At 39.9% G+C, this 23212-nt stretch overlaps 1 protein-coding gene across 3 annotated transcripts in view; it reads left to right on the forward strand.

The window, feature by feature from the left end:
* Positions 1–23212, forward strand: part of ALLC (allantoicase) — a 420793-nt gene that overhangs the window by 311597 nt on the left and 85984 nt on the right. The window lies entirely within an intron of this gene.

Genomic DNA, 23212 nt, shown 5'->3' on the forward strand with positions numbered 1-23212 from the left:
TGTGGACAGAAAAGGTTTTCCTTACTGAATCATAATGATGGACTGCAAACATAGTTGTATAGAACAGTATTTATTGCTAGACAAGCAGATGATGGCGAAATTGAAGTGTATTAACCCACCAGATGCACAGTAGCAAGCCACGCCCAAACCCCACCTGCGACCATTTTGACTGCACCGCACACTGTTTGATTGAAAGATGCCACAAAAACACTAGGTAATATAGACCTACAAACAGATTAGCAAAATTATAAAGAAAATATACGTATAACAGTAATTATATGCTTATTGCAAAATACTTGTGTACTGACTCATTTGGGGTCTTAAAAAGTTCATGTTCCTCAGAATTCCTCAAAGTTCTACATTGAAAGAGTCTGTCACACATTCAGTGTTAGGAATAAGTAAAACCAGCATATTTTAACCATCCTATGACCTTTCTAGTTGAAGTTGTTAGTAAGCCATTAGTATGTGTTCCACATTTTGCCCATTTGTTCCACATTATGAAGGCGAGTGTTCCTCGTTTTGGCGATGGAAGGTTCATGTCAGTGGCTCTTTCATTCTACCGTTGCTTGAATGTTTTCATTAGTGGAACTGCATTGTTTATGTCAATGGCCTTTCATTCTACTGTTACTTGAATGCTTTTATTAGTAGAATCACAGTGGCTTTTATTAGTTTAACCGCAGCGTTTCTGTCAGTGGCTCTTTCATTCTGTTGCCTAAATACTTTTACTAGTGGAACTAGGGTTTCTGCCAGTGTCTCTTTCATTCTAGTGTTACCTGAATGTTTGGTTTTTGGAACCACAGTGTTCATATCAGTGGCTTTTTCATTTCATTGCTACCCGAATGTTTTATTAGTGGAATGGCAATATTTATGTCCGTGGCTCTTGGACTACGATGGAAAATAATATAAAAATAAGTATGTCCTATGGTAGACATTTGGAAAGAAAAAACTGCTTGTGTTGGGGGTATTTAGTTAGTATGCCATCCCATTGTGTACCTGTATTTTCCTGTAGGGTTGGAAGTATTTTGATTGCGCTAATAATTGTAGAGGAGGGGGACTGCTCCGCCCTCCCGCATGTCAATCATGGCGGGCACGCCCATTCCTGCACAAACTCGGTGCTGGGTTAATACACTTCAATTTCGCCCAGATGATTACTGGCTAATATTGTAGGTGGGAAGAAGCTCTGTATACATTAGCTGATGAGTTAGTTCTAATCAATTTAGGCTTTCAGTGCCCTACAGTAGTGGGTTCTGAAAGGGGAATTTGCTGATAATTTAGCCACTTTATTATAGTATTGCTCAAATTTTGCTCTTTATGCTGCCTGAAAGTTAGTAGGAATGTATGCTCCATAAACTACTGAGGGGAGGTGTTAAGTAGTGGAGAGTGTAGCTTTAGTTGTGTTGGTGAGAGTATTTGGATCTGTAAAGCATTGCAAGTTTTTGGTGAGTTTGTTATGCATTTTTGTATGTGCATCTGAAATGTAAGATTATAGCTTCATAGGTAAGGTAAGTACTAGGCTAGCTGCTCTTGCAGGTCATTTTACCTAGTTAATTTCCCTTTTTGTGTTTGAAATAATCTATCCCACTTGGTTATAGATTGGCCTTACTGGTCTCATGGTAGATAATTACATATTACCCCTAATGAGAATAACTGGGATCATACCATAGATAATTTGAGTGGGCCCACGCCTAGCATAAAGCATTTAGGAGCTGCATCTGCCCATTTGTAGTGCATCGAGCAGTTGTGGGGTAAAATTTCTGTTTTCCATCCATATATCTAAGTTGCAGTTGAAAATGTACAGGGATGACCTTTGTTTTATGTGGATGGGGAGTCTGTCCCACAGCAGCAGTATCATCTGTGAAGTATGCCTGTCCCTCCAAACTGTTCTATTAATATTGCAGAAGAGGTTTAGCTGCCTAGGCAAAGTATTTGTGATGCCATTTGACTTAGTGATGTCCAGTAAATCCATTAGTAATAGGTCAGAGGTTGCCTTGTATGCCAGACACAGGTCACATCTTCAGAATCTGTAGGTTACCAAGTATATTGACAGGAGTTTCAGTCGGTCCATGAAGGACCTGTTGTTTAGGCCTTGTATCCTTTCAGTAAGGTATCTTTGTGGGAGCTCCAAATGTTGCATGTGTCTGAACAGATACATGCCAAAGGGGATTATGTGCAATAATTGGCCCAGTGAAAGCTGAGTAAAGGGGGTCAGTGACATCTCTAGATCTAGGCACAATCCCTTTGTTTGTGTATAATCTGTGCAATAGAGAAGGACTTTCTTACAACAAACACATGTCGGTCAAAAGTTAAGTCACTGTCCACATAAGTTCCCAAACCCTGAACAACTGGGCAAATGCCTTAGGAGCATGTTGTCAGTGTGGTAAGTCCCAGGGGTAGATGACTTCACAAAAGATACAGTGATGCATTTTTTAGTATTTAATTTTAGACTGTGGTTTTGACACCAGTTATTTATTTGAGACCAGTCTCCCTGCAGGCTTGCCAAATCATTTGAAGATTCAGTGAGTGCTCCTAGCCTACAGTCATCTACAAACTTAGAGGTCATCACCCACTTTTATCATTAATAATTAGTATTATGTATTTATTTATTTATTTACATTTGTTGACTGGGAGTGTCCGACTGGACATAGGTCCATTTTCAGTGGAGGCCCGGGGAGAAAAGCTCCACAGTTAAAATAAACAGACAGTAGTTACATTGGATTACATAGTGATTAACAATTTGATTAACATAGCAATTAATTAAAAACATATTTACAGATGAAGAACATAGTACATCAGTAGACAACTAGAATCTTTATCTGCGAAGTCAACCCCCACAGTGAAAACTGAAAATGTTATAATGCACAAAATTTGAGTCACTTTTTACTTATGTCTATGGGGGTGGGGGTGGGCTGTACTCTATGAATCCATTGTGGGGAGGGGGGCTCAAATCTCTGCACTATGATGTTGAAATATTTATTTTTATTTATTTATCATTATTATTATTATTCAATATTGCTTACAATCATCCACTATCCTCCCTCATTATATGGTAGGGAGTGGCCTTTAGGTGCTTCACCCAACAGTACTTCCACAGACAAGTGAGCAGGTCTGACATGAAATTGACACCTCTATCAGTCAATATTTCCTTTGGGAAACCTACCCTGCTGAAAATCTCTAACAAAGCATTTGCCACCTTTTCTGCCTCAATGGAGGACAGAGCCACTGCCTCAGTGTACCTGGTAGCATACTCTACTACCACTAGGATATACTTTTTCCTTGTGGAACTTGGGGTACTCACTGTCCCCACAATATCCATACCTACCCTCTGAAATGGCTCCTTAGTCACAGGCAAAGACGTCAAAAGAGCTTTCACTTTATCTCCTGCCTTGCCAACCTTTTGACACTGCTCACAGGTCCTGCAGTACCCAGTTACATCTCTGGAAATTCCAGGCCAATAGAAGTTCTGCATAATACACCTCTTTGTACATTTTATGCCTATATGACCTGCAAAGGGAATATCTGCATAATACACCTCTTTGTACATTTTATGCCTATATGACCTGCAAAGTGAATATCAAAGGGAATATCATATATGGCTAGAAGTGCCAGACAGTAGGCTCTGGGCTCTACCAACTGCTGTATTCTCTCATCCTCTAGCCCTCCCTCAGGGGTCCACTCTCAATACAGTAACCCTTTGTCCCAGTATACAGATCCCCCCTTCCCTTGAGAATTAGGTGCCTTACTGGCTAACTCCCTTAGGCCTTGTAATGTAGGGTCTGAGATCTGAGCCTGTCTCAGCTCTCTCTTAGTAACCCTTCCCAGCTCCCCTTTCCACAGGAAGTCTGGCATCCTCTGACAGTGGTGCCTCACTGCCAGCCTGAGTGCTACTACTCACCTCTGTCCTTGCAGTCACTCTGTCCAAGGGAACATCAGTACTTGCAAGCAGCTGTGGCTCACCTTCAGTCTCACTGCTACAGGGTAGCTGCCTGTCTGAAGTAACCACCTCACAAGTCCTGGCTGGGAAATGTGGCTAGCTACTGCACTTTCTGTTTCTTGAACAGTACGCATATCAAAACATTCCCTGGTCTGCAGGATATTAAATTTTTTGTTTTTTAATTTTTTTTTGAAAAACAAAATTTTGATTTTTTTTAAAAAAAACTTTAAAACTTTTTGTTCTATGGGGTGGGTTTTTCTGAAAATTTTTTTCTTTTTGAATTTCCAATTTTGTGGGGAAGGGGGGGTTTTTTTTCCAAATCGGGGCACTTTTTTTTTTTTTTTTTTTTTTTTTTTTTTTTTTTTTTTTTTTTTTTTTTTTTTTTTTTTTTTTTTTTTTTTTTTTTTTTTTTTTTTTTTTTTTTTTTTTTTTTTTTTTTTTTTTTTTTTTTTTTTTTTTTTTTTTTTTTTTTTTTTTTTTTTTTTTTTTTTTTTTTTTTTTTTTTTTTTTTTTTTTTTTTTTTTTTTTTTTTTTTTTTTTTTTTTTTTTTTTTTTTTTTTTTTTTTTTTTTTTTTTTTTTTTTTTTTTTTTTTTTTTTTTTTTTTTTTTTTTTTTTTTTTTTTTTTTTTTTTTTTTTTTTTTTTTTTTTTTTTTTTTTTTTTTTTTTTTTTTTTTTTTTTTTTTTTTTTTTTTTTTTTTTTTTTTTTTTTTTTTTTTTTTTTTTTTTTTTTTTTTTTTTTTTTTTTTTTTTTTTTTTTTTTTTTTTTTTTTTTTTTTTTTTTTTTTTTTTTTTTTTTTAAAAAAAAAAAAAAAAAAAAAAAAAAAAAAAAAAAAAAAAAAAAAAAAAAAAAAAAAAAAAAAAAAAAAAAAAAAAAAAAAAAAAAAAAAAAAAAAAAAAAAAAAAAAAAAAAAAAAAAAAAAAAAAAAAAAAAAAAAAAAAAAAAAAAAAAAAAAAAAAAAAAAAAAAAAAAAAAAAAAAAAAAAAAAAAAAAAAAAAAAAAAAAAAAAAAAAAAAAAAAAAAAAAAAAAAAAAAAAAAAAAAAAAAAAAAAAAAAAAAAAAAAAAAAAAAAAAAAAAAAAAAAAAAAAAAAAAAAAAAAAAAAAAAAAAAAAAAAAAAAAAAAAAAAAAAAAAAAAACCTCAGGTGTAGAAAAAAAAAAAAAAAAAAAAAAAAAAAAAAAAAAACATTAAACAAAAAAAAAAAAAAAAAAAAAAAATTTGTTTTTGAAATATTTATTTTTATTTATTTATCATTATTATTATTATTCAATATTACAATCATCCACTATCCTCCCTCATTATATGGTAGGGAGTGGTCTTTAGGTGCTTCACCCAACAGTACTTCCACAGACAAGTGAGCAGGTCTGACATGAAATTGACACCTCTATCAGTCAATATTTCCTTTGGGAAACCTACCCTGCTGAAAATCTCTAACAAAGCATTTGCCACCTTTTCTGCCTCAATGGAGGACAGAGCCACTGCCTCAGTGTACCTGGTAGCATAATCTACTACCACTAGGATATACTTTTTCCCTGTGGAACTTGGGGTACTCAGTGTCCCCACAATATCCATACCTACCCTCTGAAATGGCTCCTTAGTCACAGGCAAAGACATCAAAAGAGCTTTCACTTTGCCTCCTGCCTTGCCTACCTTTTGACACTGCTCACAGGTCCTGCAGTACCCTGTTACATCTCTGGAAATCCCAGGCCAATAGAAGTTCTGCATAATACACCTCTTTGTACATTTTATGCCTATATGACCTGCAAAGGGAATATCAAAGGGGGAATATCATATATGGCTAGAAGTGCCAGACAGTAGGCTCTGGGCACTACCAACTGCTGTATTCTCTCACCCTCTAGCCCTCCCTCAGGGGTCCACTCTCTATACAGTAACCCTTTGTCCCAGTATACAGATTCCCCCTTCCCTTGAGAATCAGGTGCCTCACTGGCTAACTCCCTTAGGCCTTGTAATGTAGGGTCTGAGATCTGAGCCTGTCTCAACTCTCTCTTAGTAACCCTTCCCAGCTCCCCTTTCCACAGGAAGTCTGGCATCCTCTGACAGTGGTGCCTCACTGTCAGCCTGAGTGCTACTACTCACCTCTGTCCTTGCAGTCACTCTGTCCAAGGGAACATCAGTACTTGCAAGCAGCTGTGGCTCACCTTCAGTCTCACTGCTACAGGGTAGCTGCCTCCCTGAAGTAACCACCTCACAAGTCCTGGCTGCCAGTGTGTAGTCTGTCTGGGTCTCCCCCAGGCTACCTGACCCACATGCTTGTCTCGAAGCCTGACTGCGTGTAGCTGCATGAACACACAGTACTGCATTAGCAAAATCATTCCCTATCAGGATATCTGCAGGGATATTCCCAAACACACCTACTTGCTTGCTTCCTTCCTTTTCCACCCTCCCAGTCCAGGTGAACCCTAGCCAAAGGTATTTGGAATGGGGTCCATCCTAAAGTTCTGACTGAAGTAGACTGCCCAAGCAAGTAGTGCACCTCTGTAACCATTGCAGGCTTCACAATGGTTAGGTCAGAGGGTCTTAGCCTTGGCCTCTTTCCCATTCACTGAGATAGGATATAACTTCTTGTGGTAGTTTGGTACCCTTGTTGTCTCGAGACAACCTACCGTTGGCATTTTGTCATTCCCACTTACTGGCTGTCCCACCTTTTGTTCCCCACCTTGCCTTCATGGACATCTAATATGCTACATGGCCCCACTGGTTGCATTTAAAACATTTAACCCTTGGTCTTGGACATGTACCTGGACTAGTGACTTCCCCTGCTACTGGTGGACTCTGTTGACAGTGGATAGAAACTCTTCATTTGGTGTCAGTGTTGGATCTGTAGCAAGTTTCCCCCTTTAGCCATATGGTCTCAATCCACTCCAGCTGCTCTCCTCCAGTCTGATGAAATGATGTTAGTGGCCCTATGGCGCACCTGGTCATATATCCTGCTATGTCCTCCCACTGCATTAACATCAGCTACTATCTGCTGCTAAATTCGTATTCTGCCAGACATATCTCCATGCCCCCTCTCAGGCAGAAAGGAACCATGTCACTTAAATGTTTCCACAATTACCTGACTGTACAGTCAGGTAAGCATAACCTCAACCACAGCTGTTAAGAATCAACTTCTACTCTCGATAAAGGTTTTGATGTGTGGGCTGGTATAGTGGTAAAGGTGTTTACCTCACAGACACCGGGTACAGTGTTTATTTCTCACATTTTGAAAGGTAAATTAGCTAGGCTTAAAATGGGCTATGACAGCAGCTAGCCTAGTACTTATCTATGAGACTGTACTGTAATGCATCTGGGTCTGAGTATGTAATATCATTTGCTATTAAGTCTATGCAGTGCTGGCCATTTTTTCTGAGGTTTAGAACATGGTTAAAGAATGCCCTGTTATCCTTCAACTGGGTGGCTGTTTTTATCTCATCTTTGGCTTTTTGATTTAATTAGGGTCTGGAGTACCTTGTTCAGTTTAAGAAAAGCATTTTTGTATCTTGAAATTTTTTTTTGTTTGTTTTCCATGCAGTAAGTTTTTTTTTTATTTTATTATAGCACCTGTTTATATTAGGGTTCTGCTACAGGGGATTATTGTTGAATCTGGCATTGTAATAATTTCTGAGGGAGATAGATGCATCTGTGCAACTATTTACATGTGCTTAGAATTTGCCAGTTAAGGATGTCACATAAGCAGTGGGGTTCATACCTCTCAATATCTTAGAATAACAAATCTGTACAAAGTATGGGGTGGGGGATCAAAGGCCCAAAAATGGGTATGCATTTTAAAGGTTACTCTTATAAAGTTAGAAAGTTGCTAGACTAAAAGTTTTGCATTAGCGTACATTTTCTGAATAACTTGAAATCTGAAACTCAAATGTGTTTTGTTTAGTGAATTCAATCCTCATTGATCTGCCAGAAAACCACAAATATTATGTGGAACAGACCAAAGCTGTCAGGCAAAAAGCTAGATATCCTGCTAATGTCTGGACACTTGAGGGGTATGCTGGGATTCTCGAGATGGAAGGGGCTTTTGAAATTAGCCAGGCCATCACTCAGTTTTAGTAGATAAACCTTTGCATAATTTCTGAATACTGATGTATTCAAAGCTGATTCAGACTTCAGTCTTATGCAGAATGTGAATGATTTAGGGCATATCTCTCAACTGTCTAGATTTTTGCAGAATGTCCAGATCTTTGATTCACATTTTTGATTTGGTCCTCAATTGTTTGGTTTTCTGAGAAATTACTGAGGGCTGAAGTCACTAATTAATGATATACATTAGAATTTCTGACTTTGTATCCTTCAGAAAAATGTATTACTGTAAAAATCTGTTACTGTATCACTTTTCTAAATTTATAACTGAAAAATTTAAAATACAACCCGCATTTATGTGCCGTTGTCACACATTATTTTAGGCTTTGTTCAGATTTCTTGCACTAAGAGTTTAAGAATTACGATTTGTGGTCTGATTTGAGGATAGAGGACATTAAAGTTGGTGGGGTGCAAAACTGACCCATATTGGTAATGACCAAATATCATTGCTCATTTCACTGTCTGGGTTCATTGACATTTTTTATTGTCATTAATGTGTATTTATTGATATGCCACGATACCATTTTTTCCAGTGACATATTATCTCATAATTACATAATGATTGTTATCCGGATGCAAAAGGCCACCCATGCCTACCTGAACAAGTACAATTTTCCTCTTCTACCTTGCACATTTTACTGATTACACTAATGGTTTGGTACTTGCCAAAGGAAGCAGTAGACCCTCCATTTGAATAGCAAACACTTTGGATCTTTGTCATAGCTGATAAATAAATCCTATAGTAGAGAATATTGTACAGCACTAGTAAAACTTCCTGGGATGTTATTTGGGCCCCTGGAGCCACCGTTCTTCATTGTGCTCATCTAGTTCTTCATGAGGATATGATATAATGGTGGTTGCTCTCAAAGCCTAGTAAAGCATTGGGATTTCAAAGCTATAGCTGAATGTCTTTGTAGATATGTATGTCATCTGATTTGGAATTTATTGCACCACTGATTCCTATAACACTACAGTGATAGGAGTTCTTGGCTGACTGAAAATATACCACCTGTATTAATATACTTACAAATTTAAATTATAATGTCACTATATTTATAGATGGGTATGCATATGGTTTTAATGGCTACTCCATGTGTACTGCCCCCATGCAGTATGCACAATGTCTAGGAATCTTGCCACAGACAGCAATTTAATTTTGCCTTATTTCAGTTGCATTCCAGAAGCCTAATCTGCTCCCAGCTACTGTCATTTTCAATTTTGTGACCATAAGCTTGTCATGTAGGGAGCTTGCACACCAAGACTGCCTAAAATATTGTTGAGCTCTGAGGGCTAATCTAGTTAAAAGAATAATGCAGCATCTCTACACAGGGAAGAATATTAGACTGGCCAAACCACGTTAAGGAAAATGCCCATGCACTCGAAAGTAAATAGTATGACATTGCATAAATGTAATGTAGATGCACTTCATACAGCTACCTAGAATTTAATCACACAAGCATGTCTTAGCCCAAGTAATCTTCCCATTAAGGTGTATCTTATTTAAAGAGAAGCTCATTGCTAATCATACTCTTACCTTTTCCTACATTCCACTATAACTGATTTTGGTTATTATATGTATTTCTGGATTCTAACATGTTCTTGTTTCACAGCTTTCTGAGGAAAGCAATTTCATGCATTTGCAAGTCACTGTAACAAAAAAAACATCTTTGGATCATAAGAAAGTACTTAGCTAATGGCCAAAGAACCTTTTTAAGCCTAGCCATTCATGCCCCAATTTTTATAATTATCAGTGTCGTAGGACTAGAATGACTTTGGTATATGCCTGTGCCTTAGGGCATCTACAAGCTGCTCCTGTCCGTAAAGTCCACAGGTGACAAGCCATGGGTGAATTTACAGTTTCCCTTCTATTGGTCCAAATTGCATTTGAATGGGATTAGGGAAGAGCTCCGTTTGGCATGAATGGGAAGAGTGTTCCACAGAAAGGGGTGTAGTCTTTGAGAGGCATATCTGTTCCTGCATGTTTTGCTTATGTCACAGATGAGGTTTAGATCCTTAGATCAGGTAATTCCAGTGATATTTGTTTGTTGAATGTATCTGATTAATCAGGACTGGATGGGAGAATGCCTTGTAGGGTAGGCATAGATCACCTCTCAGTAGCCTGTAAGAGACTTGGTACAGGGACAGGGCTTTGATGCGGTCCACATAGGACATGTTATTTACACCCTGTATTCTTTTAGTGAGTAACTTGTGTGGCCAGTCTAGCTGTTGGTACATGCCGAAGGATGCATTGTACTCGATTATTGGTCTAATGACAACTGAGTATAGTGAGGCTATGATCTCCTTAGATCTGGATGCCTTGCCTTTACTTATAAGTTGCACAATGTAGAAGAATTTTCTCACCACCGTGGTTCATAGATTCATAGATTAGTAGTAGCATAACTGCCTTTGTGGGCCATTTTAAGCTTAACCAATTAACCCATGTGAGAATCAAATCCTGTACCTTGTGTCTATAAGGCAAATATCTTAACCATTATGCCAACCTAAAAGACATACTAAGGAATTATTAGATCTTCATAGGTAAGTACTAGCCTAACTTCCCTTCTTTACCTTTTAAGCCTAGCCAATTTCTCTCAAAGGTTATTCTCGGCTGGGGTGCCTTCTGTGTGGAGTCTGCTTGTCCTCCCTGCATTCGTTGTGGGTTTCCTCTGGGTGCTCTAGTTTCCTCCCACATTAGAAAGACATGCATCTGGAGCTTTTCTCCCCAGGCTCCGGTGAAAATTGGCTCATTCTAAGTAGGACATTCCCAGTAAATAAATTTTAAATAAATAAAATATTTTGCCCTCGTCTATGGCTCTAGTGACCTTCTCGAAGAAGTTCACCAGGTTTAGTAGGCATTAACTGCTGTTGACAAAACCAAACAGGGGCGGGTCCATTTTTTTTTTTTTTTTTTAATATTTCCTATGTCTTTATCAGGTCTGTGATAAATCTTTCCATGACTCTGCATGTAAGATTAGACAAATGCATGGGTCTGTAGTTCCTTGGATCAGTTGATGGTTCACCTTTGTGTAGTAGGGTGACAGTTGCAGTCTTTAATTCCCTAGGGACAAAGCTGTCTGGAGGCTGTGGTTGAACAGAGATCCTAGTGGGCCTGACAGGTCATGTTTGAAGCTGTTTAGGAGGCATGCATGGATATTATCAGGGCCCATTGATGCAATGTTTTTAGATGTGGAAAGTTTGGTGAGGACCTGTTCTTTAGTGATAGTTGGAAGAGAAATGGTGCAGGGTATTTGATGGGGAGTACCCGATCATCTCAGAGCCATATGGATTCTGTCTTCTGCTTTGCACTTTATTGTTGTTAATACTTTTGAGTAAAGGTACCCTTCATGACTCTCTTATCTTGGACTTTGGTAACTACTTTAGCCAATTAAATGTTTCTGCCAAGACTTTCATCTATATGCTTACAGGTTGAGAGGTATGCCTTCAGTTATAACTGAAGTGTTATGAAATCACAAGAAATTATTTTTTTTTGCATGTATATTCATATTGACTAGGCAGTCATTTTTTATAATTACAGTAAACTCTTAGTTAATTGGAACTCAAGCAACCAGCACTCTCAAGAAACTGGCAAAAAATATCGGAGAAATACAGTACAATTTTCATGTGTTGCACTGTGTTTTCCCCCGCAGAAACATACCTTACATTTGTAGAGTTTTAGAGTTTTAAAAAGGACGATAGGAATAAAGTCCCTCTCTCCCCAGCCTGAGAGCAAGTCAAACCAAACAAATAGTATAGGGTACAGTATTAGTCAGGCCTGTTTTTAATAGTAACTCTCAAGCAACCAGAAACTACAGTTATACGGCATCTACCAATCCCCATGGGTGCCGGTTAAGTGAGAGTTTACTGTAGAACTAGCCAGTACAATTTTAACTGACATTCATACATACATACATACATAAATAAATAAGTCAACAGACATACACATTGTATGTGAAATTGTGATTTCATTTGTTTAAAAAATAAACGCGCAAGCAGACACACAGGTCTCATGAAAATATGGTTTTATCTATTTGACTATTTCGCAACTAATGACTTATCTAGGCATACATAGCTATTTTTGATAAAATGTAACAGTTGTACAGTGAAACAGTGTAAAGTGCAACTGAGAGCAAATGTGATATTTTGTTGCAGAGAATTTGCTGATCAGTCACGACAATGCAAGATGTCTGTAATATACACTCATTAGTTTAATGAATACCATTACACCTAAAAATAAAACATAAATAAAAAATGAATGCATCCTTGGATATGTAACATAGCCAGTCGATTAAACAACTTATTTATATTTACACATTTTGCATACATGAACATACATACAAATATTTTAGGCATGGGCAATAATGACCTTCTAGCTTGCAAATATATCAGAACAGTCATTCCAGTGAAGAAGACATTCTTAAAAATTCTAAAGTAGTGCTTACTTTATTATAATTAGAAATGTTATTCCATGTGTCAGCTACTCTTACAGAGAACAGATTACTACATCTCTCATTCCTGTGTCATCTCCTACACAGATTGTCTTCTTAACTACTTTTTGATAACTGTAAACATTCCTAGAGGTAGTCATCTCTAATTACTTTCTTAATAAGGTCTCCACTTAAATATCAATATGAAATGGATTAAAAAGTTCAAATATTTTAATCTTTTGTAATAACTGAAACTTTCAGATCCATGCATGCCCTGGGTATATTTTCATTGTGCTCTTTCCAATATTCTTATGCTAATTTTATTACAAGATTTTTAATTCTTATTCCATACTCTAATTTGGGTCTAGTGCTGCAGTGGTGCTGCAGTTAGCATTGTTGCCTCAAAGCAAGAGGTTCTCTGGTTTGGTTCTCAGTTGGATCGAACTTCGAGTGAACTTTAAAGACATGCAGGTAGGTGCATAAGTGTGTGTGTGCCTTCTGTGAAGGCTGGGTGCTTGGCTGGCAACTTGACACCATAAAAATCCACTGCCAGTCAAGAGCGAACCGGTGATCCACTGTGGTGATCCATAACCGGGAAAAGCCAAAAGACTTTTTACTCTAATTTGGTTCTAGTGTATCTAGCAATCCATCATAGGTTCATAGGTTCATAGGTAGGTACTAGGCTATTGGCCCTAAGGCCTGTATAAGCCTAGCCAAAAAGGTACCCTGGCTTTCACCACCCAAGAAAATTATTTTCCTGTGCCCCTGTTGAGCAGAGCCCCAGAGGTGATCTCCAGGGTGAATTTCCTATTTCCCATCCAATCATCAAGATTTTTCTTGAAGAGTGCTAATGAGGAGCTTTGTTTGATATAGATAGGTAGTTTGTTCCAGAGTATGGGAAGTGTCTGGGACAGGAATCTATTACTCCAGCATGTTCTGTTTATTGTGGTGACAAGTTTTAGGTCCATAGAGCATGTAGCTCAGAGGGATAGGGATTTCTTTAAGTGGAGCATGTACAACAGCTCTGGGTTTGACATAGTTTTGTATGTTAGGCAGAGATCACCCCTGAGTAGGCGATATGCTATGGAGTAAAGCTGCAGTTTTTTGAGATGGTCTGTGTTGGGCATCTGTTTGAGGCCGGTAATCCCCTTTGTGAGATATTTCTGTGGCCTTTCCCGTTGTTGTAGATGTCTTGTGAGGTACATACCAAAAGGGGTATTGTACTCTATAATGAGTCTAATGAGTGCCGTGTAGAGGGGAGCAATGACCTCTTTTTTCCTGAATAAGAAACCTTTTGTGATGAGGTGTGCCACGTAGAAAGATTTCCTGACTACTGTGGCGATTTGATTATCTAAGGACAGACTACTGTCCACCTGTGTCCCAAGGTCTCTTATCACACTTTTGGTGTTAAGTAGACTACCACCTATGTGGTAGCTCATGGGTACAGTGTTTTTACCAAAGGTGATGACAATGTACTTTTGGCATTGAGCTTGAGGTCATGGCTTTGACACCAGGCATCTGTTTCAGTGAGACCCTTTAGTAGGATGTCCACATCATTAGGAGTTTCGATTATGGCTCCTAGTTTGCAGTCATCTGTGAAATTCATTAGCCAAAGAACTTCTGTGTTAGCCTGCACTTCAGAAAAGTAGATACCAAACAGGAGAGGACCCAGGACTGAACCTTGTGGTATTCCACTAGTCACTGGTCTGAACTCGGATTTGGAGTCTGCTACTTTAACAGTGTGGGTTCTGTCAGTGAGCCAGTTGGCAACCCATCTTGTGACATACAGATTTATACCTAGTTTAGTGAGTTTATCTATAATTCCAGAGTGGGGGATGGTATCAAAAGCCTTGGCAAGATCTAGATAGGCTGTGTGAACCACCTTACCCTCGTTGATGGCTTTGGTGATTGCTTCAAAGATGTCTATCAGGTTTAGGAGGCATGATCTACCTTTTACAAACCCGAACTGGGTGGGATCCAGAGTTTGGAGATTACCAATGTCTTTGTTTATAAGTTCCATGATGATACGTTCCATGGCCTTGCAGACCAGGCTCATTAGTCTAATGGGGCGGTAATTCCCAGGGTCCGTGGTGGCTCCCCCTTTGTGGAGTGGGATAACCGTTGCTGTGCACCATTCAGTAGGCACAAGGCCTGAGGTGAGGCTATGATTGAACATGATGCTTAGGTGGGGTGCCAGTTCATTCTGTAGTTTGTGTAGAATGCAGCCTGGGATGTTATCAGGTCCCATGGATGCTGTGTTCTTGGCTTTGGAGAGTGTGGTTTTTACCTGTGCAGCCATGATTACAGGAACTTTGCATTCTTCCAGTATAGAGATGAGCCCTTTAGGGGGTGAGAGTGGGGTAAAGTTAGCACTGAACCTATCTGCCAGGATGCTGGCAATATCAGTTGGTTCTTTATATTTAGTGCCATTGTGCTGTAACTCAGAGCAGATCTCAGTGTTGCCATTGAGATTCTTGACATAGCTATAGAATGCTTTGTGGTTGTCTTTAGAATCAGTGGTGATTTTGTTTTGGTAACTAGCTTTGGAGACTTTTATGAGGGATCTCAGCTTCTTACTGAAGCTGACCAGGGAGTTCCTCCAATCATGGGATTTTACTCTTTTTTGCAACAGTTTCTTTCTTCTGTTGTAGAGTTTGTCTGTGGCAGGGGACCACCAGATTGGCTTCCTTTTTTTGAAGGATAGCATCTTGGTTCTGTTAGGGATTGCATGATCCATGCACTCGTGTAAGTACTTATAAAGTGCATTTGTGTAGGATTCAGCAGTTATACCATTATTGTCCACCTGCATGGGTGTCGTGAAGTTTGCCACTTCTGTCTTAAGAAGCATGAAGTTGGCTTTGGAGAAATATTTTACGGTGGTTTCCCTAATGGGGGGTGGGGCGGGATGTAGATGTCTAGGGGGATTAGCTTGTGGTCGGATCTGACCAACAAGGAATTGACCTCTGGAATCATAGATAAATGTATCAAGCTGGCCATTAATTCCAGTGTCACCCAATGGGCCGCCAACTGCTGTACTGACACAACCCACACTGTATATGTAGGTGACACCAACCCGAGCCCCAGACAAGTGACAGTTGGAGTACCTTAGGGTTCAGTCCTGGCACCGCCCTTGTTCAGCATCTACTGCTCTGAAGTACAGTCCAACAGTAAGGGACACCAGCAAACAAAGGTCGCAGATAACTGCACACTGGGAGCCAGTATTGAATCCCCACATGATGTGGATATTCTACAGAAGGGCCTTACAGAAAGACATGCTTGGTGCCTGAGCCATGGCCTCACGATCAATGCCAAGAAATATATAGTCATCCCTACTGGAAAGGGACATGTACCTGTGAAGTACACATAGGTGGCAGTACACTAAAGTGTGATAACAGACTTAGGAACACAGGTGGACAGTGGTCTCACCTTTGATAACCACATCTTCACAACAGTCAGGAAACCCACCTATGTGGCACACCTCCCACTAAGGGCTTTACATCCAGGAAAAAGAGCCCATTGTCCCACTGTAGGCATCTCTCAGTAAACCCAGTACAGATTACAATAGCCTGTTATGCATGTACCTCACAAGACATCTGCAACAAGTAGAGAGGCTGCAGACATACCTCACGAAATGACCACAGGCCTAAACCAGATGCCCTATGCTGACCGTCTGAAAATCATCCAGCTATACTCTGTCATGTATTGTGTTCTCAGAGGCGATCTCTGCTTAACATACCATGCCATGTCAAACCCACAGCTGTTGGACATGCTACACTTAGAGAATTCCAAACCCTCACAGCCACATGCTCCAGGGATCCAAATCCTGTCATCACAATGAACAATACGTGCAGCAAGCATGTGTACCTGACCCAGAGACTCCCCAGACTCTGGAATAGACTGCCCATACATGTCAAGCAGAGTGCCTCTTTGGCCCTCTTCAAAAGGAAGCTGGACGATTGGATGGGAGATAGGACATTTACCCCGGGGATCATGTCAGCTGCCCTGCTAGACAGGGGTGCAGGGAAGTATATATTGTGGGAAGTCATGGCCAGAGAATTGTCATGTCTAGGCATGTATAGGCCCTAGGGCTGATAGCCTAGTATCAACGTATGACCCTATGAACTACACTTTCCATTGCCCAACCTTGACAAGGTTGCTGATGTCATTCACTTTGAAATACACCTTTGGGGAAGGAGTAGCCCAGTAATCTCTGTGGTGTGTCCTATAACAGTGTAATGCTGTAGTGTGATATACTAGTTCGGTAGGGGTTCTATTCCCAGACATGGCAAGTGTGGATGTTTGTGTGTTTGTTTGTCTGTGTAGGGAGCAATGCTTTTGAGGCCATTCACATTCACTACAACCTCCATTGTCCTTCTTTGGCAAGCCTGCTGATATCGTTCGATTTTAAATACATCTTTTGGGAAAAAGTAGGCCAGTAATCTCTGTGGCATGTCCTATAACTGCGTAATGTGTAGGGTGATATACTAATTAGGTAGGGGTTCTATTCCCAGACATGGCAAGTGTAGATGTTTGTTTGTGTAGGGAGCAATGCTTTTGAGGCCATTCACAGTCACTACAACTTCCATTGCCCTTCTTTGGCAAGCCTGTTGATGTCATTCACATTGAAATACACCTTTGGGGAAAAAATAGCCCAGTAATCTCTGTGGCATGTGCTATAACTGCATAATGCTGTAGTGTGATGTACTAGTTAGGTAGGAGTTCCAATCCCAGACATGGCAACTGTGAGACATGGTGTGTGTGTGTGTGTGTGTGTGTGTGTGTGTGTGTGTGTGTGTGTGTGTGTGTGTGTGTGTGTGTTTGTCATTCGTATCCTGTGTGGAGGTGGCTGTGAGTGTGTAACAACTGGACTCATTGTGGAGTGGGTTTTGCAAATTTCTTATATGGTGGGCCTATTATATGTCACAATGTCCACCTTACAAGGATAACAGATGTCAAACAACAGAGTGGCTGTGGTTGACAATCCATACCCCTTCATGTGATATCAAGGCCTGGCGAACAATTTAGGCAACCCTTGTATTACCCAGAGAACACTCTCAACCCATGTCTCGTACACAAACATACTCGACTAGGCAACAGACACTTTGTTGGTAGTTCCCTGCATATTGCCCACAGATAGTAACCATGGTGTGATTGCAGCAGACTACAGAGGGCATGGCACCCTGTCCCATCACTACAATAGGCACATAATTACATACAGTGCTCCTTCACTATGTTCCCCACTGAACACCTGCAACAATTGTAGTGCCATCAAATGAAACCGACAAAGGACATACCATGCCTTAAACACATGCCCTGTATGGACAGATGCCAGTAACACCAGGGAATACCTGTATCATGCTGACAATGTAGGTGCAGTGTCAACCTGGTGTTTATTGCCAGTTCCCACCACATGAGGCCAAGAATAGCACATCTTATGATAACAATCTGTGTACACAACAAGCCCCAGACACCCCATGTACACTTCCACATGTCAGAGAACATGCACATGGGATGTGTGCACATCCCAGACACTGTCCATGTCATGGACTATAGAACACATACAGCATTGCACAGCACTGACCACCCACAATAGTAACCCAGATGACTTGATGGTGAATATGATACCCACCTGTCTGGGCCAATCCAGACACTACACTCCTGAGTCACACTCCAGACCATTTTCATGTGGCCTGATGCCAAAGGTATACCCTTTATCTAGCCTTGTTCAGCCTTCTGGCACAGTCAACCACTACACACCTGTAAAGCAATGCACCCATGCATGTCAGTACTGGCAACCTGTGTGTGTGTGTGTGTGTGTGTGTGTGTGTGTGTGTGTGTGTGTGTGTGTGTGTGTGGAGTATAATGATTTCGACCCCATTCACACTCACTACACCTCCCATTGGCCTACTGAAGCATGCCTTCTGGTGTCAGAAACTTTCACACACCCTTTGCCCATATATCATCCTGATAACCACTGTGGTGCAAGTGATACCTGTGTATTACTGTATTGTGGCAAACTAGCTAGTTAGGAAGTCTAATCCTGACCCTGCCAACTGTGTTAATGTGTGTGAGTCCCAGAGAGAGTGTGGCTGTGTCAACGATGACACTAGTTCATGTGGACAGGCACGTGTACTACACCTACCGTATCCCTCCTATATCACTGTTGCAGATGTCACTCACCATCAGATATACCTTTGGACAGCTCCCTAACATGAAAGCTCTGTGGGGCCTGCAATAACTGCATAGACATGTGATAACAATACATAGTCAGGCAGGGGGTTTAAACACTGTACTGGTAAGTGTGTGGCACAAACATACTTGGGTTTTACTCCCCCACCCCCTCTCTGTTTTACTTTGTCTCTGTCTGTCTCTCTCACTCCCTCTCTGGTGTATGTGGATAAGTACACCTGCTTTGCTTAGGCAGCAGCAGCTTGTGTCTTGTAAGCGATGCTTATGATCAGCTGATGGCCTCTACATGAATCGCAGTCCCCCACTGGCTGATTGCATGTGGAACAGCTGTGGTAACATTCCCATAGCCAATTGCATGGAAACACACTCCTATACCTAGGAACATCATGTGGGTGTTGGTCCTTTTCATTCACTGTGAGCATGAACTCATGTAGGTGTTTGGCAAACAGCATCACAAATGGTATTGGGATATACCTCTAACAACATACACTGTGTAGACAGGCCAACAAACAGGAAGTGGATGTGCCAGACATAACTACAGAATGTAAGTGTTGCTCTTCTGCATTTGGAGTAATGTTGGTTTAACAGGATGTGTGTGGATATGGCTGGTCTACATGATTTAATACCTGTCATGACAGTGTTATGTGTTTGAGGAAACTCCCACCTGTAGGGTTATCTGCAGATTGGGCAGTGTTTTGAGTCTTATGTTTCTTGTGTTACTCACAGATCACCTATCTTAGAAGTGCAGAAGCATAGTCTGAGGATTGCAGTTAGTACACGGTGACAGCCATGAGAGTTACTGACTTCATATCTCTCATAGGACATATGTCACAACAAACCCTGCTACAACAATAAATGTATGAGGGTATTACAGCAACATGCCAATATTGGCCCAGTGTTTGTGGCTACAGCCACAAGTCTGTCAACCTTTGTACATATGTCATGCAGTAAGAGGTGCATATGTTCTGTACACCATTATTTATTGACATCATACCTGATAACAAGCCAGTCAGATATCAGACTGCTAGACATGTTATGTATAGTAGGGGTAATTTATGAGGACATAACTGAGCATTCTGTGGTTGTGTATACAGTAGTGGGGTCTGTGTACTTATGGTGATTGTCAACATTATGCGTATTGTGAATACGTACCTTGGCCTGTGTACAGACTGTGGTAGATGTCATTGTTCTTGGTCCTGTTCTATCTGATGTTGCATACTGCTCCAGTGTATGGCACCCTATCGGCTCACATGTTTGTAAGGCCAAACACACATGTGTCCCATACCAGAAACAGGCACTGAACCACACTGTGTCGTGACCCAGTTTATGTAGGGTAGTGTGTGAGTGGCACATTGGATGGTGTTTATCAGACAGTCCATATAGTGTCATATTAAGCTTGCATACCATATGTGGCTGTGGATGTGTTGATTGTGTAATGCACTTTCTCACAGGTGTCTGTTATTCTATGCTGTGACATGCCTATAGAGCCTACTATATTTGCAGGTACATGTGTATTCCCCCATACAAAATGTAGGCCAGTGTTGTGGCAGTCTGCCTGTTGTCTGCATAGTGCTTTGTTAGATGCCTAGCAGCTTAGTTTAATTACCCATTGTGATCTTACATCCAGATATTTGCAAAATGTACTGCTGCCAGGCCACCATAACTGTTGTGTATTTCTGACAAAGTAGTGGGATTCTGTACATATGTATGTCATTAACTACTAGGTAGTATGTGGCCATGTGACCTCTGCACCACCAGTTATTATGAGTCAGGACAGATAGGTGTGTGTGAATGCATAAACTGTGTGGGCATATGTAGTCCAGTATTTATGTGATATACCCATGTACATGGCTGTTAACATCTACACTGTTAGGCTTGGACCACATGTCTTGCACAAAGGGGATCTGTGTATACATCTGGACTGACCAGAGAGTGCCAGACTGTCCATGTATATTGGTCACATATCTGCTGTAGTCCACAGGATCATTCTGTGCTGTCAGTGGTACTGTACTATGATGTCCTTAGGATGTCTGTCAGTAACCGATGGCGTACCTGTCAATAGCAGACACAACATGTCTGTTAAGACAACCCCTGTTACAGTAGCAACAGTCTAGATATATACCTGCAATATATACATGACATCCCCTTGCACTAAGAGGTTGAGACTATTGTTGCTGAGGTAGGACTCCACTCCATGTTCTGGACATATGGTAAACATATGTGTGTGTGTGTGTATGTATATATATATATATATATATATATATATATATATATATATATAGATAGATATATAGACATCATACACATATCTGCATACATATATGGATATTTATATGTAGATATATATATATATATATATATATATATATATATATATATATATATATATACAAACACATATATACATATACACATATAGATATATATGCACATAAAGTTATGGATATCTACATATATATCAACATAAACAGGTATATCTGTTTAGCTATACAAGAAACACACTATAAGACCTGTACGGCATTGCATAACAGTACACACACACACACACACACACACACACACACACACACACACACACACACACACATTGTAATTCCACCATAATACCTACCTGTCCCTGAGTTTACATACAGTCCCATGTTTATTCACATAAGTTCCCCATCCTGCATCACACTTGGTAACACACACTCATTAATACCACTTGTTAATGTATCATTCCTCTAAATGCCTAGACAAGTGATCACAACACAAGACCTGTTAATCCATTACCTCCTTGATTTGATTGGAGTAGGTTTTACATGGCCTCACGGCTATCATCCAGTGTTCATCCTGGGTATGTCCAGACATCATGAGCATGACCCCCATATGTTAGGGGCTACTACCTTCAGGTGGAACTACCTCAGGGGATGGTGTCCCCTCCCCACCGGGGGCACACACAGACATGATCCTGTCACCTGAGGTCAGGTCCAGGGTCTGTTGCATAGGGAGTGCCACAGCGACTTGGGGGATGTGCTACATCACCTTGAGGCCCTCAGTACACAATCACATGGTGCACATGCTCCTCTTGCTCAGCCTCCAGCTCAGGCAGCTTCAGGGCCATGAAGCTGCTGTTGTGACTGGCAATGGCTGATGGCCTTGTTCCCATTGTTTCCATATGAGGGCTCATGGGGCTTCCACATCACAGACAACACCCACCATCCAGGGTGTTTACCCACCACATGTGTCATATACCACGCCTGTAGGCTATCCTCTTTATCTACCATCCCAACCCACCTCCACAAATATACCTGCTATCCTTCCCCAAATTCCCATTCCCACCTTCACAGACAAGGGCAATGTGGTACCAACAAGGGGTTCACATGTCACATAACCGTCCATGTTGCACACATGTACTGCTGTATATGTATATATATATATATATATATATATATATATATGTGTGTGTGTGTGTGTGTGTGTGTGTGTGTATTGATATGTGTGATGTGTCCTCACACATAGCATGCAGCACTGTGATGCAAATATAGGGAACATGTATTTATATACATATGTGTGTGTGTTTGTATATTTGTAGACATATATATATATATATATATATATGTATATATATATATATATATATATATATATATATATATATATATATATATATATATATACACACACACACACACACACACACACACACATATATATGTGTGTGTGTGTAGATATCTATTATGTTGTGTATATGTGTTTTTATATATGTATATATATATATATATATATATATATATATATATATATAGGGTAATAGGGTACATTCAGACATCAGGTCCACAATCTCTAACTCTCCTTCCTGCACAGCTGCACTGTTCTGCCTTGCTACAACACAGACAGGCACCACATATGGACACAGCCTAACATTAGGGGGTGGGTATGTATATATATATATATATATATATATATATATATATATAGGGACAGATTGCAGGTAAGCCTATTACACACCTATGGCATTTCAGCATGCTACATTACATGTTAACTTGAGTGTCCTGCAAGTGGTGGGCTCTGGAGCCCAAGTCTCCTTCATTATGGCATTACTTCCACCACCAGCTATTGACCACAGTAATATACATGTTTTCCATTACACAACACACACTATGATGGCTTACATCTTGTCAGCCAGTGCTGCTTTGCACAGTTGACGGGTATGGCCCACTACCCACAGGGACAGACTTTATCGTCCATAGCAGTTGTTCAGATTAACATCATTACAACAACACCTGATGGCACATATAAATCATTCCACATCATTTATCCCATTATTATGGACCAAGTACTACAGTCAGTACTACAGTCAATAACATGCATATATACTTCACATACCTGTTGTGGGAATGATGTCTGTTCTAGATAGTTTGCTTGTAAGGGTTTGCTTTTTTATTTTTCCTTTGCCTTTAGCCTGCCTGCTTTCTTTCTTAGTCTCTCTCTCTCTATATCTCTCTCTCAGTCTCTCTCTCTGTCTCTCTCTCTCTCTGCCTCTCTCTGTCTCTCTCAGTTTCTCTCGCTCTCTCAGTCTCTCTCTCTCTCAGTCT

Source organism: Protopterus annectens, chromosome 1.part0 (assembly GCF_019279795.1).
Source record: "Protopterus annectens isolate FY-2018-M chromosome 1.part0, PAN1.0, whole genome shotgun sequence".
Classification (NCBI taxonomy): Eukaryota; Metazoa; Chordata; order Ceratodontiformes; family Protopteridae; genus Protopterus; species Protopterus annectens.